The 19,760-nt window shown below is 34.5% G+C and overlaps 1 pseudogene; it reads right to left on the reverse strand.

The window, feature by feature from the left end:
- Positions 1–17,291: 17,291 nt before the first annotated feature.
- Positions 17,292–18,785, reverse strand: LOC143618879 (UDP-glycosyltransferase 73C4 pseudogene; annotated as a pseudogene).
- Between the last annotated feature and the right edge of the window lie 975 nt (positions 18,786–19,760).

Consider the following 19,760-nt stretch of genomic DNA (forward strand, 5'->3'; position numbering starts at 1 on the left):
GCTACATGGATTAGAAAGTTCATTGCCGATCTAGAAGTGGTCCACTAAAATATGGGTTTGATACCACCAATCACCTGCTAAGATACAATCAAATCATCCTGGATTGATGCTAGTTTCTAAGACATTTGCTGGAACGGGATTCCGAGCTTGGAAAAGAGCTATGGCTATTGCACTTTCAGACAAGAACGGTTGGAGAAACAAATTGGATCAAACCTATGAATTATGTTCTTGAAACTTAATACAGAATCTTGATGCTTGAATACGTGATCGGAATACTTGATGTCGCCGTGGAGAATTATTGTTTAATTTGATCGGCAAGTTCTTTTGGGGGGTGTTTGGGATTCCTTAATTTACTTCCTTATAATTTTTTATTAAATTAATAAGTTACAAAAGTGTAACTTATGGAACTTCACATCTCACAATATAAACAATCCCAAACACCTTATTACTTCTCAAAAAATTTATAAGTTATAAGTTGGTGAAAATAAGCAATCCCAAACACCCACCCCCTGAACTCAAATGACAATTGATTATATTAAACTTCAATATTGACTTACATAACTTCGGGAGGAACAAATTATTATTATTATTATTATTATTATTATTATTATTATTATTATTATTATTATTATTATTATTATTATTAACTTTAAAACTAAAATATTCAACTTCTATTCTTTTTGTTATTATAAAAATCCTAAAGTATGTATAGACCTAACAATCACAATTTGACTAGAAGTAAGAAACTAATAAAAGATAAACATAAACTTTAAATAAATAAAACTTAAATAATAATATATAATTGAATTTAATATCTTCCTTCTCTCCCCCTTAAGATCGACCTAGCCACCCCTCGGTTTTATCTTTAACGGATTGGGATTAAATATATCATTCACTCCCTTAATCTTGATTCGTTCCTTTCAGATCGATCTTCAATCTCGAGCAATTTTCTCATATTTTCAAACTTTAACTTCGCTAGCTCTTTTGTTAAAATATCTGTCTATTGTTTCTCTCCACTAATGTGCTCAACTTGGACTTCACCATGTTCAATACATTCATGAATTAAATGAAATCTAATATTAATATGCTTACTTCTCCCATAAAACACGGGATTCTTCATCAAATCTATGGCAGACATATTATCCACATGTAGCCTCACCGCCTTTTCTTCATGCTCGGTCAATTCGCTTAACAAACCCCTTAACCATATAGCTTGACAAGCCGTGGTTCAAGTTGCCATATACACGGATTCACATGACGACAAGGCTATGGTTTGATGTTTGTGTGAGATCCATGGGATCAATTCACTACCATAATAAAACGTCATTCCGGTGGTACCTCGTCCATCCGAATGATCCATACCGTAACTACTATCACAAAAACCAGCCAACCCTCTACTACCACATACATACGTTATACCATATCCACTCGTGCCTTATACGTATCGTAATATATACTTCAGAATCTGCATATGGGGATTTTCGTTTCTTGCATGAACCTATTAGCAACTCCAACTAAGTAACTCAAACTGGGACTCGTGTGTGTTAAGCACCTTAAACTACCAATTATTCTCCGATATTCAGTTGCATCAACGGCTTCACCTTCTTCATCTTTCGTCACTTGCAACCGATGTTCCATAGGAAATAGAGTCAAGTTGCGTTCACTTAAACCTGCACTCATTAAAATTTTATTAGCATAAGCTTCTTGTTTCAATTTTATCTCATGCTTCTTTTGTGTTACTTCAATGGCAAAATAGTAAGAAAGCATTCCGAGACCTTGCATCTCGAATGCCATTCTTCATTTGACTTTTAAATTTCTCAATCTCGATTTAACTAGACCCAATCATGATAAGATCATCGATATATACACCAACAATAAGAATGTTGGTTCTTGTATCCTGCTTGTACACTGCTAGTTCTCTCGGACATCGAATTGAATCCAAACCTTTCAATGTTTCGTCGAGTTTTTCATTCCAAACTCGGCGGGCTTGGCGAAGACCGTATAAAGCCTTTCGTAACTTATAAACCATGTTGTGTTTCCCGGGAACTTAAAACCATTAGGCTGCTTCACGTACACTTCTTCCGTCAACTTACCATTTAAAAACGCCGATTTAACGCTCAAATGGTAAACGAACCAACCATAATTTGCTCCAATAGCTAAAATCAAACGTACGGTTTCCATTCTCTCCACTGGGGCAAAGATCTCATCAAAGTCTACCCTTTCTCTTGCACGTACCTCTCCACGAGTAATCTTGCTTTGTGTTATTGACCCATATGCATCACATTTGGTTTTAAACACCCATTTCAAAACGATCCCTTTATGGTCCACTGGTAGGTTACAAAGTCCCATGTTTTGTTTTGTTCGATTGAGACCAGTTCTGATATCATTGCATCTCACCGATTTTTAAAAATTCTTTGTCTCTTCAAACGTAGCCGGTTCTTCATCTAGATGAAGACATTCTCCTTCAGTCAACATTACATAATCTTCAAATCTTTTCGGAGTGACTGATTGAAGATCAGTTCGTCGCAGCTCAGGTTTGGGATTTTCTTCCGGTTGGTATTCAATTTCAGGACCGTTAAGGCCTATTGGGTCTTTGTTTTCGACTAGAGTTTCTTGTTAAACTTCTTTTCAGAGTAAGCAATTGACAACCTGTTCATCGCAGCTCAGGTTCGGGATTTTCTTTCGATTAGTTTTCAAATTTAGGCTCTAATGTAGATGTCGTGCTCTAATAAAAAACAAGTATTTTAAAAGCTTAAATACCCATAACTAGTACATGTAAGTAAGGTCGTCTCCTCAGGGAATCAAAGGAAAGTGCAAGTAAGACTCATGACTTTAACTAATTAACTAGACGGGCATTCGATGTCAAGCGGTTTAGAAAAACTGATTTATACACACGATTACTTTGAATTATTTGTAAACAATTATGAGAAAATGATTCAGTTCAGGTTCAGGTAAAGCGATGACCAACTAATCACATATTCAGATAAATTGAATGCGCAGTATTTACTAGACCTAATAGTTGGGTTGTGAGGACAAACGATACCATAACCGAATTGTTGACACAACTGAAACCGGTCTACCCAATTACCAGTTTTATATTATGAAAACCAACTAAGTTGCAATGACTAACGATTATTAGTTCAATGACACAAGAGCTAACCATAAATGTTGATGAACTCAACCAGATAAGTGATGCAAGGATTGATAATAAAAAACAATAGTTATTTAAAAAATCAAGAGTAAATTACGATTTTCATCCTTGTGGTTTGTCCAAATATGTTGTTTTGGTCCAATAGTTTCAAGTTTGCGATTCTCATCCCTGTGGTTTCATTTCACCTGCAATTAAACCCGAATTCATTAAACTCTTCAGGTTTGGTCGTTAAACCCATCAGAGTGCCCCTCACGTGAGGGCCATTTTTGTTTCTTTTCTCCCTAAATAAACCCCAATCTTAATTCACAAGACCCATCACGTTAGAGGCTGGGGTGTATTTGGGAAAAAAAAACCATGAAAATACAGCCCCACACGTGAAGAGCACGCTGATGGGTAACGGGATTAGTAAATTCGGGTTTAATTGCAAGTGAAATGAAACCACGTGGACGAAAATCACAAATTTGAAACTATTAGACTAGAACCGCAGATTTGGACAAAACATATGGACGAAAACCGCAGTTCACTCAAAAATCAGTTAACAAAGTAAACAAGATAAAATAACAAAACTCAATCAAGTTCTTAATCATTGAAACACATAGAATCTGATTAAACTTAGTTTGCACAAAACCCTAGCCTAAAATCAATACAATGGTTTTAGCCTGACATCGGCATATCGAATAACTCGCTATCTAATGAAAGGATGAAACATGTGATGAACTGACAAACCGGAAGCTTCGGATGTTGCAAAATTGTCCTAGGGCTTCTCTCTGGTTGTTGGAATAGAAGATATCTGGAAGTACAGGCTGACACCTGATTATAATAAAGTTAGGTTTAATTTTCCGTCCTGTGTTGGTTCGCGTCGCGCGAAGGGAAAAATAGTTGGGAACCAATTCCAATTTCTTCCCATCGCGCGAAGAAACCTAACTACGTCCCTTCGCGTCACGCAAAGGGATCTTTTGACAGGGATTTCATTTTCTTCTTGATTTTTGCATTGGAATACGTGCCTAACAATTCCACACTTCTAAGTCTCCATTCAAAGCCCGTAAATCACCTCGATAAACCTTTTTAGCGTCCAATGACCTGTAACACTTAAACATGCTTGAAGTACCCACGTTCACAATATATTTAAACTAAAACTAAGCAATTTAGATAATAATATATATACGACTTTTACCCGACCATCACATCCCCACACTTGTCTTATCAAATAACGCTTCCCTTCCCTTGGATAAAACCAATGAGCTAAACCGGATTAAACAAACAACCCCTCCCATTTTTAGCGTCCAATGACCTGTAACACTTAAGAATGCTACGCACAAGTGTGGAAGATGGAGGTAGCAGAAATGAGAATGCTACGCTAGATGTGTGGGCACACAAGGTTAGACAGAATAAGAAACGTTGTGTTTCGGGAGAGATTAGGGGTGGCGAACATATCAGACAAGATAAGAGAGTGGAGATTGAGATGGTTTGAACATGTGAAGAGAAGACAGACGACGAATCCTACTATATCCGTAGAAAACATTACTATAGAGGGGAGGAGGGGTATAGGACGACCTAAATTGACTTGGGATGAGAGGATTATGCATGATTTGATAGACCTAAACCTCTCTGAGGACATGGTTAAAGATAGGAATTCTTGGAGAAATAGAATTAAAGTTAAGGATTTTTAGGGAGAAAGGAATACCTTAAGGCTTCTATTTACCTTATTTTGGTCACACACCATAATGCTATTTTGTTTTCATATATTATTATTATTATTAATTTTTATATTATTGTTGAACACTGATTTCCTCTATATTGCCTCATACGTATGTATTTTAGAGCTGAGAGTCTTTCTGGAAGCCACCTCTTTATTCCTTTGGATAGAGGTATGGTGTGCCTACATCCCACCCACCCAAACCCTACTTATAGCTTTGCTGTTTGTGGAACTTCAGTGGGTGTGATTAATTGATTGATTATGTCTTAAAGCAAAGTACACTGAAAAAAATTAACTATTCTTTTACCTTCATCTTCTTTAATTTATATCATATTTCAATTTTTATTGAAACAATGGATAGGTAATGTTGTTGGGTAAAAATAGCAAAATAAACACAGTTAATGCTTCCCAATGCTTTACACGATTTAAATGCAAGAGATAACGTTCTTTACACGATTTCCCAATGTTTTACTTAGTCACAATCATCAGAAAATCTTATCCAATAATGCTTCCTTTCCCTTGGATAAAACCAGCAAACTAAACCCAATTAAACTAACAACCCCACCCATTTTCCATCCCAATAAAATCTTGGAAACGCAACTGATTTCTACCAATCTAAAAGAAAACCAACATTAACAAATGCATATATCATTCTTGTAAAGCCAACAAACCCAACAACATTATGTATCCATTATTTCAACAAAATCTGAAATATATTTAAATGCCTTGCAGCTAAGTACACCGAAATAAAATTAACTATTCTTTGTCTTGCAGCAAAGTACACTGAAACAAAATTGACTCTTTTACTTTCATATTCTTTAATTTAAATAATATTTCAGTTTTTGATAAAACAATGGATAGGTAATGTCGTAGGGTAAAACCAACAAACTAAACCCAATTAATGCTTACCATTGCTTTACAGGATTTAAATTCAAGAGATACCATTCTTTACAAGATTTCACAATGATTTTACTTGGTCATAATCATCAGAAAACCTTATCCAATAATTATTCCCTTCCCTTTGATAAAACCAGCAAAATAAACCCAATTAAACTAACAGCCCCACCCATTTTGCATCCCAATTAAATCTTGGAAACACAGTAGATTTCTATCAATTTAAAAGAAAAACCAACATTAATAAATGCATGTATTATTCTTGTAAAGCCAACCAAACACAACATCACCTATCCATTGTTTCAACAAAAACTGAAAATATTTAAATGTCTTGCAGCAAAGTACACTGAAACAGAATTAACTCTTTTACCTTCATTTTCTTTAATTTTAATCATATTTCAGTTAGTTTTGAAATAATGGATAGGTAATGTTGTTAGGTAAAACCAGCAAACTAAACCCAATTAACGCTTCCAATGTTTTACATGATATAAATTCAAGAGATAACATTCTTTACACGATTTCTTAATGCGTTTTCTTAGTCACAATCATCAGAGAATCTTATCCAATAATTCTTCGCTTCCCTTGGATAAATACAACATACTAAACCCAATTAAACTAACAACCCCACCCATTTTGCATCCCAATAAAATCATGGAAACACAATTGATTTCTCACAATCTAAAAATAAGCCCATCATTAATAAATGAATATATCATTTTTGTTATAACACCCGTCAAATTTCTTGCAAAATTTTCAACTTATAAAGTTGAAGGGCAAAGTGTAATAACCGACACAAGAAGTCGGTGTGAAAATGTAATATAGTCATTGTTTAAAAAAAATGCAAACATACTTTAATGTTGAAGTATCATTAAATGAACGTTTGGTAACAAAAGAGACCTTTCAAGTTGTTAAATGCGTAAACGAACATTCATAATTATTAGTTAAACAAATCATATATATTGTTATCCCTATCAATATAAATATAATAGTAGTTTATTTTTAATAATACAAAACATATTAATATATATGTGCGTAAAATTAAAATACAATTAAATAAATACATATTTTGTTAAATAAGTAATGAACTTATATTTAGGGTTCTCTTTATATATGTTTTCCTATTTGAGAAACCATATAAACATGACAAACAAAAAAAATTGTTAAGTATTTCTAAAAAGATGGATGGATAAGTCTTACTATGATAACTACATCCATTTGAATTTAAGTACATATAATAAAAATCAAAATTTACATAAAATTCTTTAATTGCCACGATATAGGTTACATGCCACTAGCTTCTTTCACATCTCCACGTATGAAAGCAAGTGGGAACAAGTCGGCTTATTCCATTCTTCATTATATAATGAGTGTGTGCTTTCTTATAAACTAAGAATTAGAAGAAATAATTAATATTAGGAATTGTGATGTCAAAGAGAATTAGTGAGTGAAATAAAAGAGTCTCTCACCATCAAAATCTATAGAACAATAGAAAACTAGAGTATAAACCGAAAGTTGGGTGGTGCTATGGCGTTACTATGACTCAAAATAATGGGCGGCTCAACGGACCGCCGCCGAATTTATGAAGGTATGTCGAGGCTCATTTATAAATAAATTCGCCATCACAACTTTTCGCTCTGCTTTGATTAATGTGTCCTGACATCCCGACAAGCCGGGGAATCCCGAGGCTCGAAGTCCGCGCCATCCCGACGTCACTTCGGGGTTTTGACATTCCACGCCCCCACACCTGAAGTGTAGTAGAATTGTTGTCCGATTCATTCAAGCTTAGGCATTTAACTTCAAGTACCCGTGTGATGTAGGAGTTGTGTCTAAGTTATTATATTATTATTATAAATGGCTTAGACCATAGTCGGGGTATAGCCCGAACCTTGATTACTATTCAGAATCATATAATTTTTCTTAAGCGAAACTTATAATTAAAATAGTATTTATTTATTATTAATAAATATAATATTCATTCAAGCTTAGGCATTTAACTTCAAGTACCCGTGTGATGTAGGAGTTGTGTCTAAGTTATCATATTATTATTATAAATGGCTTAGACCATAGTCGGGGTATAGCCCGAACCTTGATTACTATTCAGAATCATATAATTTTTCTTAAGCGAAACTTATAATTAAAATAGTATTTATTTATTATTAATAAATATAATATTCAAGAGTATAGTTAAATTAATGTTTCTTTTTGAAGAAGAAACTCAGTATAGACGTTTCTTCTTCAAGAAGAAACGTAACATATAATTGATAAATAAACAAGAGAACTAAAGGTCCAAATGCTTTATATAAACAAATGTTTTTATCAAGGTTAAAGCTATACAAAACGGACTAAAGGTCTAAAGCTAGATCGATGATCTAGATATTTATACAAACGGTTATTCTCGTACTATAGGTCCGAGGTAACAAAACAAGAAGCAGAATCAGAAAACAGGAATCAGTAACAGAAACTGATTATAAACAGAAAAGGTGAATACGCCCCAAACCTTTTATAATGAGTCTGAATGTTTGCATAGGATTTACGAATCCTTAAAACTTTGTGTTACAATAATAAGAAACGGACACTCTGATTAAAAGTATACATGTGTCTGGATCCAAACATACACGGTGACTCGGCATTTTCCCGAGGCCATGCATATCATCAACATGCCTCTGAAGGTCTACGGGACTGTTCAGAGAAATGATATTGTGTATATAATTAATTGTACATGGTACTTAGGGTAATTTGATCCCAATTTAGTTGGGTGCCTAATGAGTAGTCACAAAGGTATTATTGTTGTTTTCACAAAGGTGTTGAAAAGAGATTTTAGAGTCAGCGTTATTCACCAGCTTTGTGCTGACGTATTTCCCACCCATGTTACAGGGAAACAAGAAAGGTTAGAACAGAAAAGCAGGAAGGAATAGAAGATTGGAGTTATAGTCATTAGATGCTATCTGATGGCTTAGATATTTTATTTGAAAATATTATGAAAGAGTTATGTTTTATAAATGTATTTAAAATATCAAGCGGGTATTTAAACCCGACATTTTAATAAGTTTTCAATATAAATATTTAAAGACTTCCGCTATAAACCACAACTCTGATTTATTTACAAAACAGGTATCAACTATTGGTCACACGCCTAGACTCTAAAGTGGGGTGTGACACTAGTAGGCCAACCAAACCTAGCAACATTACCTATCCATTGTTTCAACAAAAACTGAGATATATTTAAATGTCTTGCAGCAAAGTACACTAAAACAAAATTAACTATTCTTTTACCTTCATCTTCTTTAATTTAAATCATGTTTAGTTTTTGATGAAACATTGGATAAGTAATGTTCTTGGGCAGCAAATTAAACCCATTTAATGCTTCCTAATGCTTTACACGATTCAAAATCAAGAGATAACATTCTTTACACGGTTTCTCAATCCTTTTACACAGTAGCAATCACTAGATAATCTTATCCAATATTGTTTCCCTACCATTGGATAAAACCAACAAACTAAACCCAATTAAACTAACACCCCACCCAATTTTCATCCCAATAAAATCTTGGAAACATAATTGATTTTTACCAGTCTAAAATAAAACCTACATTAATAAATGCATATAGCATTCTTTGTAAAGCCAATCAAACCTAACAACATTACTTATCCATTGTTTCAACAAAAACTGAAATATATTTAAATGTCTTGCAGCAAAGTACACTAAAAAAATTTACTATTCTTTTAATTTCATTTTCTTTAATTTAAATCATATTTAGTTTTTGTTGAAACAATGGATATGTAATGTTGTTGGGCGGCAAACTAAACTCATTTAATGATTCTCAATGCTTAACACGATTAAATTCAAAAGATAACATCCTTTACACAATTTCCCAATGCTTTTACTTAGTCACAATCACTAGAGAATATTATCCAATAATGCTTCCCTTTCCTTTGATAAAACCAGCAAACTAAACCCAATCAAACTAACAACCTCACCCATTTTGCATCCCAATAAAATATTGGAAGCACAATTGATTTCTACCAATCTAAAAGAAAACCAACATTAATAAATGCATATATCATTCTCGTAAAGCCAACCATGCCCAACAACATTACCAATCCATTTTTTCAACAAAAATTGAAATATATTTAAATGTCTTGCACCAAAGTACACTGAAACAAAATTAACTATTCTGTTATTTAAATCATATTTCAGTTTTTATTGAAACAATGGATAGGTAATGTTGTTGGGTAAAAATAGCAAACTAAACCCAGTTAATGCTTCCCAATGCTTTACACGATTTAAATTCAAGAGATAATATTCTTTACATGATTTCCCAAAGCTTTTACCTAGTCACAATCATCATAACAATTTATCCAATAAAGCTTCCCTTCCCTTAGATAAAACCAGCAAACTAAACCCAATTAAACTAACAACCCCACCCATTTTCCATCCCAATAAAATCTTGGAAACCCAATTGTTTTTTACCAATCTAAAAGAAAACCAACAATAATAAACGCATATATCATTCTTGTAAAGCCAACACACCCAACAACATTACGTATCCATTGTTTCAATAAAAACTGAAATATATTTAAATATCTTACAGGAAAGTACACTGAAAAAAATTAAGTATTCTTTGTCTTGCAGCAAAATACATTGAAACAAAATTAACTCTTTTCCTGTCATCTTCTTTAATTTAAATCATATTTCAATTTTTGTTGAAACAATGGAGAGGTAATGTTGTTGGGTAAAACCAGCAAACTACACCCAATTAATGCTTCCCATTGATTTACACGATTTAAATTCAAGAGATAACATTCTCTACACGATTTCCCATTCTTTTACTTAGTCACAATCATCAGAGAATCTTAGCCAATAATTCTTCCCTTCCCTTGGATAAAACCAACAAACTAAACCCAATTAAACTAACAATCCCACCAATTATTCATCGCAATTAAATCTTGGAAACACAGTTGATTTCTACCAATTTAAAAGAAAACCAGCATTAATAAATGCCTACATCATTACTCTAAGCCAGCCAAACCCAACAACGTCACCTATCCATTATTTCAACAAAAACTGAAATATATTTAAATGTCTTGCAGCAAAGTATGTAATATCTCAAAAAATACAATATTTATTTTGGGTTAAAAATGTCAACTTTGAAAATAGAAAGACCTAAAAATATTTTAATAATAAATATGGTAAATGAATAATATATATAGTGTAGGTCCCAAAACGACCACCGAACGGTTTTGCTCTCGATAAGCGTGTCGAGACGGGTGTGGTAAATCAAACGATCGGACAAAAATATAAAGATAATAAGTATAGTGAACGACTCCGTAATCGGTAAAAAATTAATAACATTAAACTAGAACCGACCCACCCAAGGTGAGCTCCCCTTGGGTGGTGATTTACATCTTACAAAACACACACTATAAAAGAAAACAAGTTTCCTATTTATAGCTAAACATATTCTAGAAGATCCCCTCCCGTTGAAGTTAAACGCATGTTGAAGCACTCGTTTCGTGTCCGGTTTCCTCGATGGCTTTAATTATTTTCTTGACCATAATATAATTAACGGTTTTCGTAATTTGATATTGCAAACCACACTTTTTGGCCTTACATATAGATTATATTAAATTGGAAGAATTCCATAATTAAGGAAATGGGGGGAATGAAATCCATCCCACATAGAAAGGAAGAAAATGGAACTACTTCACACAGGTTTAAATAAGGATAATAAAGTTCATCTTGCATGGAAAGTGGAAAACTTTTGGAAGCTTTTTATAAGAAGAAGAGTTTTCATAGTAATATTTTTATATGATATGCATGCACCAGTGGTCCTAGCGGAGGGTGCGAAGCACCCAACACACATGCGCTCGGGAGATGGGCGCAATGTAGCGCTTTTATGGCGCACATTGCACTTCGCATGCCCGTCACGATACGCGATCAGCCAAAATCAACCCGTCATCGCGGTGGTCTGATAGACCGAGACACGTGTTCCGCCACGTGTCCCCACATGGCACCAAGTGTCAGGCCACGTAGCATACGTGGCAAGGCTACTGGTGACGCGACGAGGCTAGTCGCGACACGCAATGGCCTACCAAAGTTCAATCGCGTACCGCGATGGATTATTATATTGAAAAATCGGCTGCCTGATCCATCACGATACATGATGGATCATTTTCAAGACCCATCGCGTACCACGACGGGTCAACTGATCAACCCTATAAATAGGGCGACCAACCTTCATTTTTCATCATCCATCCTTACTCTCACTCTATAATTCTCTCTCACTGCCTCATTATCCGTGCCCAACACCGACGATACCTCGAAGTTTGTGCCACCGAAAAGTAACCCGGCATTCTATCTCGAAGTACGTGCACGACCCGGCGACCGCCAATTTCGCCTCGATTTGCATGCCAAAAGAGTTGGTCAAAATTACCTCGAAAAGCGTGCGTGTGCGGAAGTGTTGCCCAAGAATCTAGGTGATTACTAAGAAATTCAAGGTAAGGGTTCTGCCCGAATAAAATATTATTATAATATTAAATTAAGCTTAGACACTGGTCGAGAGTATATACTCGATACCTCGAAAGAATAAACAAACAAAAATATAATAAGAGATATGAATAATAAATAATTATGTGTTAATAATGAAAATATTATTTAATTTCTTAAATAAAGAAAATATACATTTCTTCGAGAAGAAGAAACGTAGTGTTAAGAAAAAGATGATTTGAACTAAGGTTCAAAAAGAAAAGATAATCAAGGTAAAAGAATATGCGAATAAGACTAAAGGTCTTAAGCTAGATCGTTGATCTAGTAATAAAAATGGTTATACTCGTACTATAGGTCCGAGAAAACAAGAAAAACAAACTCAATCAGCGAAGTGAAGTTGATCAAACAAAATGTGAATACGCCCCAAACTTTTATAACTAGTTTAATCGAGTCAATTAAGTTGATTACATGAGATTATGTATCTCTAAAACGTTATAAACAAAACTAATCTCTAGCCCTCAAGCTATCGTGTACTTTTGTCTGGATCCTTTCATATGTGATTGTACGGTGGTGACACCGCGCCACATCTGGTTATGCCTTCGCCATGACGAGCCGGACCTAAGTAATATCCGATAGAGTGGAATCATATGTATACTGATGGTAGCTAAGTAATCTCGAACGATGCAGTGTTTGCTGAGCGGTTTCGAGTTAAGCTTAAGTTTATAATTGTGATTTAGTTTTTTTAACTTGATTATTCCAAATCCATGATGGGCCGAGACCCAAGTTATGTCTCGAGGGGTAATTAAGTAGATAAAATATTTTTGCGTCAACTTATTCACTGTTTTACAGGTAATGAAGATTAGGTTCTTGGGAACGAAGTAGCCATTAGGCGATCTGATGGCTCAGATAAATCTTTTGTTTTATTAAATGTAAATGGTGGTTTTAAGGAACAATATATCTTTTGTAAACTTTAAACGTGTATTTTTATAATCTCGTGTTTTGAGTATATATAAATACGTTAATATTATATCCACGCCATTCCGCTAATAAACCAAAACTCTGATTTAATTATAAAAACGGTACCAACTATGAGTCACACGCCTAAGTTTAAAATGGGGTGTGACATAGTACACTGAAACAACATTGACTCTTTTACCTTCATTTTCTTTAGTTTTAATCATATTTCAGTTAGTGTTGAAACAATGGATAGGTAATGTTGTTCGGTAAAACCAGAAAACTAAACCCAGTTAACACTTCCCAATGCTTTACACGATTTAAATGCAAGAGATAACGTTCTTTACACGATTTCCCAATGTTTTTACTTAGTCACAATCATCAGAAAATCTTATCCAATAATGCTTCCTTTCCCTTGGATAAAACCAGCAAACTAAACCCAATTAAATTAACAACCGCACCAATTTTGCATCCTAATAAAATCATGGAGAAACAATTATTTCTATCAGTCTAAAAGAAAACCAACACTAATAAATGCATATATCATTCTTGTAAAGCCAATCAAACCCAACAACATTATAAATCCATTGTTTCAACAAAAATTAAAATATATTTAAATGTCTTGCAATAAAGTACGCTGAAACAAAATTAACTATTCTTTGTCTTGCAGCAAGTACACTAAAGCAAAATTAACTATTCTTTAACCTTCATCTCCTTAAATTTAAGTCATATTTAGATTTTGTTGAAACAATGGATAGGTAATGTAGTTGGGTAGCAAACTAAACCTATTTATTGCTTCCCAATGCTTTACACGATTAAATTCAAGAGATAACATTCTTTACACGATTTCCCAATGCTTTTACTTAGACACAATCATCAGAGAATCTTACCCAATAATGCTTCCCTTCCCTTGCATAAACCAGCAAACAAAACCCAGTTAAACTATCAACCCCGCCCATTTTGCATCCCAATATAATCATAGAAAAGAAAACCAACATTAATAAATGCATATATCATTCTTGTAAAGCCAACCAAACCCAACAACATTACCTATTCATTGTTTCAACAAATACTAAAATATATTAAATGACTTGCAGCAATGTGCACTTAAACGAAATTAACTATTCTTTGGGTAAAACCAGCAAACTAAACCCAACTAATGCTTTTACGATTTAAATTCAAGAGATAACATTCTTTACACGATTTCCTAATGCTTTTACGTAGTCACAATCATCAGAGAATCTTATCCAATAATGTTTCCCTTCCCTTGGATAAATCGAGCAAACTAAACCAAATTAAACTAACAACCCCACCCATTGTGCGTCCCAACAAAATCATGGTAACGCAATTGATTTCTACCAATCTAAAAGAAAACCAACATTAATAAATGCATATATCATTATTTTAAAGCCAACATAACCCAACAACATTATATGTCCATAGTTTCAACAAAAACTAAAATATATTTAAATGTCTTGCAGCAAAGTACACCGAAACAAAATTAACTATTCTAGGTCTTGCAGCAAAGTACAATTAAACAAAATTAACTTTTTTACCTTCTTTATTATAAAGCATATTTCAGTTTTTCTTGAAACAATGAATAGGTTGTTGTTGGGTAAACTAGCAAACTAAACCCAACTAGTGCTTCCTAATGCTATACACAGTTTAAATTCAAGAGATAACATTTTTTACACGATTTCTCAATGCTTTTACTTAGTCACAATCATCAGAGAATCTTTACCAATAATGCTTCCCTTCCCTTGGATAAACCAGCAAACTAAACCGAACTAAACTAACAACCAGGCCCATTTTGCAACCTAATAAAATCATGGAAGCACAATTGATTTTTACCAATTTAAAAGATAACCAACATTAATAAATACATCTATCATTCTTGTAAAGCCAATCAAACCCAACAACATTACATATCCATTGTTTCAAAAAATACGGAAATATATTTAAACGACTTGCAACAAAGTACACTGAAACATAATTAACTATTCTTTGTCTTGCAGCAAAGTACACTTAAACAAAATTAATTCTTTTACCTTCATCTACTTTAATTTAAATCATATTTTAGGTGTTTCTTGAAACAATGGATAGGTAATGTTGTTGGGTAAACCTGGAAACTAAAACCAACTAAAAACCAACTAGTGCTTCCCAATGCTTTACACGATTTAAATTCAAGAGATAGCATTCTTTACACGATTTCATAATGTTTTTACGTAGTCACAATCATCAGAGAATCTTATCCGATAATATTTCCCTTCCCTTGGATAAAACGGGCAAACTAAACCAAATTAAACTAACAACCTCATCCATTTTGTATCCCAATAAAATCATGGTAACACAATTAATTTCTACCAATCTAAAAGAAAACCAACATTAATAAATGCATATATCATTATTGTAAAGCCAACATAACCCAACAACATTATATGTCCATTGTTTAAACAAAAACTGAAATATATTTAATTGTCTTGCAGCAAACTTAAACAAAATTAACTATTCTTTTACCTTCATCTTCTTTAATTTAAATCATATTTCAATTTTTCTTGAAACAATGGATAGGTAAAGTTGTTGGGTAAAACCAGCAAACCAAACCCTACCGGTGCTTCCCAATATTTTACACGATTTAAATTTAAGAGATAACATTCTTTACACGATTTCTCAATACTTTTACTTGGTCATAATCATTAGAGAATCTTATCCAATAATGGTAGAGGATTATGCCAGTTTGGTGGGGAGTCCCACTTCAATCCTTGAGTATGGAGTTGGTTTAGAAAAAAAGGTTTATAGTTTAGAAGTAGTTTAGGTTGTCGTAAAAAAACGATATTAACTAATAATAATGACTCAGCCCATTCACCTTAGTTAGTAAACTAAGCCCAACTCGTTTAACCATATAGTTACCTCCCAACTAGTTTACACTAGTTAAAAGTCCAAGTTCATGATTTAGACTCTTACTTAGAGGTGCACAAATCGGGTATTATAAAAACCGGGTTCAGGTATGACCGGGTATTGAAAAATCTGGTATTAGTAACAATCGGGTCGGGTTCGGGTCGGGTATTGGCTTGAAAAACCATACCCTGTGTACCGGGTTCGGGTAGGGTATTGAACCGGGTCTTCAATACCCGGGTATTTGAAGACCCTATTTTCGGGTACTGAAAAAAACCCGTTTTATGGGTTTTGAATACCCTATTTTCCGGGTATTAAAAAAAAACCTATTTTCTACAGTTTTCTTCTATTAACGGGTCTGCTTCATTTTGTTATCCTAACTCCATTTTTTTGCATACAAACTTCAAGGTTCATTCAAACATACATAAACAACTAAACAATGATACAAAAAAACATATATTTTATGTGTTTTCAGTTGTTATTTGGTATATTAAAAGGTGTTGCTCTAAACAAGTATTTATATCATATACGTGCTTCAAAAAAGATCCGTCGGAGAACGACTATAGATCTGTGGACAGCCACACAAAAACATGTGAACAAGCACTAATATCCTAGCATGCAAAAAATCCGGTTCGGGTATGCAAAAAACCCGGGTTTCGGGTATAACTAGAACCGGGTTTCGGGTGTAGTTTAAACCGGGTTTCGGGTATACCTAGAACCGGGTTTCGGGTATTATCGGGTTTAGATCGGGTACGGGTTCGGGTTCGGGTTTCAACATTGAAAGTCATACCCTATCAGTACCCGTAGCTATCAGTACCCTACGGATAGGGTCGGGTTCGGGTATTAAAAACCCGGGTTTTAGAAAAACCGGTTCCGGTTTTTTTTTTGGGTCCGGTTCCAGGTTCGGGTTTTTTGTGCACCTCTGCTCTTACTTGTGTAACACATTAAGAAGTATTCTGCGCAATCAAAGTGTTGTGGCTCATTTACGATAACCTAACCCATTTATGTTATTGTGTTCGGCCCAAACCATATGGATTTGTAACCCAACTCAAGTTATCTAAACCGAGGTTTATCAATTGAATGTATTGTTATTTCAAACATTTGAATAGATTAATCACGTATATAACTAAAAAATATTTTACAAAAAAAAAGTTACACACTTGTAGCCTGTAGGTATGTGTTAACTCAACCCAACATGATATATTTCAACCTGGCCCATTGGTTAGATCAACAATCCTTAACTTAAACTGTTTGCATGATGCCTTATGTCTTGAATCAACAAGGTCAAGTTCAAGTGCGAAGACCCTCCCTCTTGTATCGCGTTATTAGCTATTATTCCAAGTTCTTTAGCTCTCTTCCGTCTCTCGTTTCCTTCAATCCCGTCATCCATAACCTTCTCAATAGCCTTCTTAACACTCTCACTCTTAACTTTTACTCCAAACCGATCTTCTTCGCCCACGTGAACAACAGAATCAGCTCCAACACTAACACCAATCCCAAGTACTTGCACTACAAGCTTCTCATTAATAAACTGCTCTGCAAACTGCGGCCATGTGATCATGGGAACACCCGCAGAAACTGACTCTAGAGTCGAGTTCCAACCACAATGTGTTAAAAACGCTCCAACTGAAGGGTGGGACAATATTACCACTTGTGGGGCCCACCCTCGGATTATAAACCCCCTACTTTTAACCCTCTCCTCGAACCCACTTTCCGTTAACCATTCCTCGACCTCTTTCTCTCTATGAACCGATTTAATCACCCAAATGAACGGGTGGTTTGACGCTTCTAGGCCTAACCCAAGCTCAATAAGTTGAGGGGTGTTAATCCTCACAAGGCTGCCAAAAGAAGCATAGATTACCGAGTTGGGTTTGTGAGAATCAAGCCAGTTTAAGCACTCTTGTCCATCGATCGAGGCTATGTTTCCTCTTTGAGATTGAGCCGAATTGTCACTATCACATAATGATAACGGTCCGATACACCAAACTTTACCCCCTCTTAGCTTCTTATACTCATTAACATATTCTTGTTCTAGCTCCTCAAAACTATTAATCACCACACCATAAGCCCTCACTTCGGAATCCCTAGCACGCTGACGAAACTCACTCGTGTCAACTGAGCTCGGGTTAAACTCGGCTGGGAGCTGGCTTCTTGTGAACTCAATCCTATCAGGCAAACCCGGGACAACAAATGGTTGTGAGTCAGGCAAACCTTTAAACACCTCGGAAACATACAAATTATTGCAACATAACTCATTAAAACAGCTCATCCCATCAAACATGATTCTAGGAACATGATGCTTATCCGCAAAATCACCCGTCCAAGACATGTACTTATCCGAAATTACACAATTCGGACGAGGGTTTAGCGTTTCCCAACGTTCTTCCAACTTTTGTTGTAGCATGCCAATGGCAGACAAGAAGTTTGGGACAAAATCCATACTCGGGATCTTATCCGTGCTTTCACATCCTTCGGGTAAGCCAGCCTCTGCTGCTGGAAATGGGAGCTCAAGGAAACGGACGGGTAGTCCGGATTTGATGGCTTCGGTTAGTGTGGCGCTATAACGAGTGACGTTGAGAGGCGTGGTGGCGATTGTGACCGTAACGTTGGGTTGTTTTGCTAGGAGTTTGGCCATGTCTATCATGGGAATGCTGTGGCCAGGGGCTATGTGAGGAACTAGAAGGAAGTGAAGTTTGTTGGTGGCCATGATTGATTGTTGTGTGAGTTTTGTTTGGTAAGATTTGGTATATTTATAGAAGAGAAATTATGGATCATTTATTAATAATAATAATAATAATAATAATAATAACAATAATAATAATATCTTGGAACGTGATATATGTTTTGAAAAGTATGAGTCAAGATCGTGAAAGGTTTGCTTCCTTGGTCTTTCATGGTCAGGATATAATCACGTGGTAAAAGAGAAGTAAAAGTCAACACAACACGTAACTAACATAGAAAGGTCAAAGTGGTTAAAAGAGACTAGACCATGAATTATTATTATTGTTTAATGATTTATGTTTGGGTATAATAAAATTCATTTTGTATTTTTTATGTATAAAGGGAATGGAGGCTAAAAGAGTACATTTTGTTTTTTTTTTCTTATCAATAAAGGGAATTGAAAAGTACACAAATGTATAAAAAAAACTTATAGATAAAATCATAAATATGAAATACGAAACTATAAAAGTAGGCCTTTCTCTTTTGTTTTTAATTGTATTTCATTATATATTATTATTACTCTTAGTAGAATTTTAGTTATGCGAGTTTATTTAGGTTTTTGTTTTTAATTGTTTTTCTATTTTATACTTTGTAATGATTATAATGATTAAATACGTGTGTTTGTGTGTGTGTGTTTGTTAGGTTCATTATATTTTTTAACACTTGGGCTCTTTCAATTGAGATGTATGCTTATTAAATTTTTAACGAACTAATATAAACGAAAACGAACATGTTAATTTTTTTAAACGAACAAACATGATTACAAATATTTGTCTTATTAAAAAAGGGCGGTTGATGTATGTGACGACGGTTGTTGATGCATGAGAGGGGAGGTTGACGACGGTGCGTGGTAATCGGAAATAACCGGTAAATGAAAAGGATAAACTAGCGACAGAGAACGACAGAACATGTAGAAAAGAGAAATTAAATTAGGCATTGATAATGAAAAAGTTTCACAAATA

Source organism: Bidens hawaiensis, unplaced genomic scaffold (assembly GCF_021521415.1).
Source record: "Bidens hawaiensis isolate Kalapana, Puna unplaced genomic scaffold, B.hawaiensis_p1.1 tig00002343_1, whole genome shotgun sequence".
NCBI lineage: Eukaryota > Viridiplantae > Streptophyta > Magnoliopsida > Asterales > Asteraceae > Bidens > Bidens hawaiensis.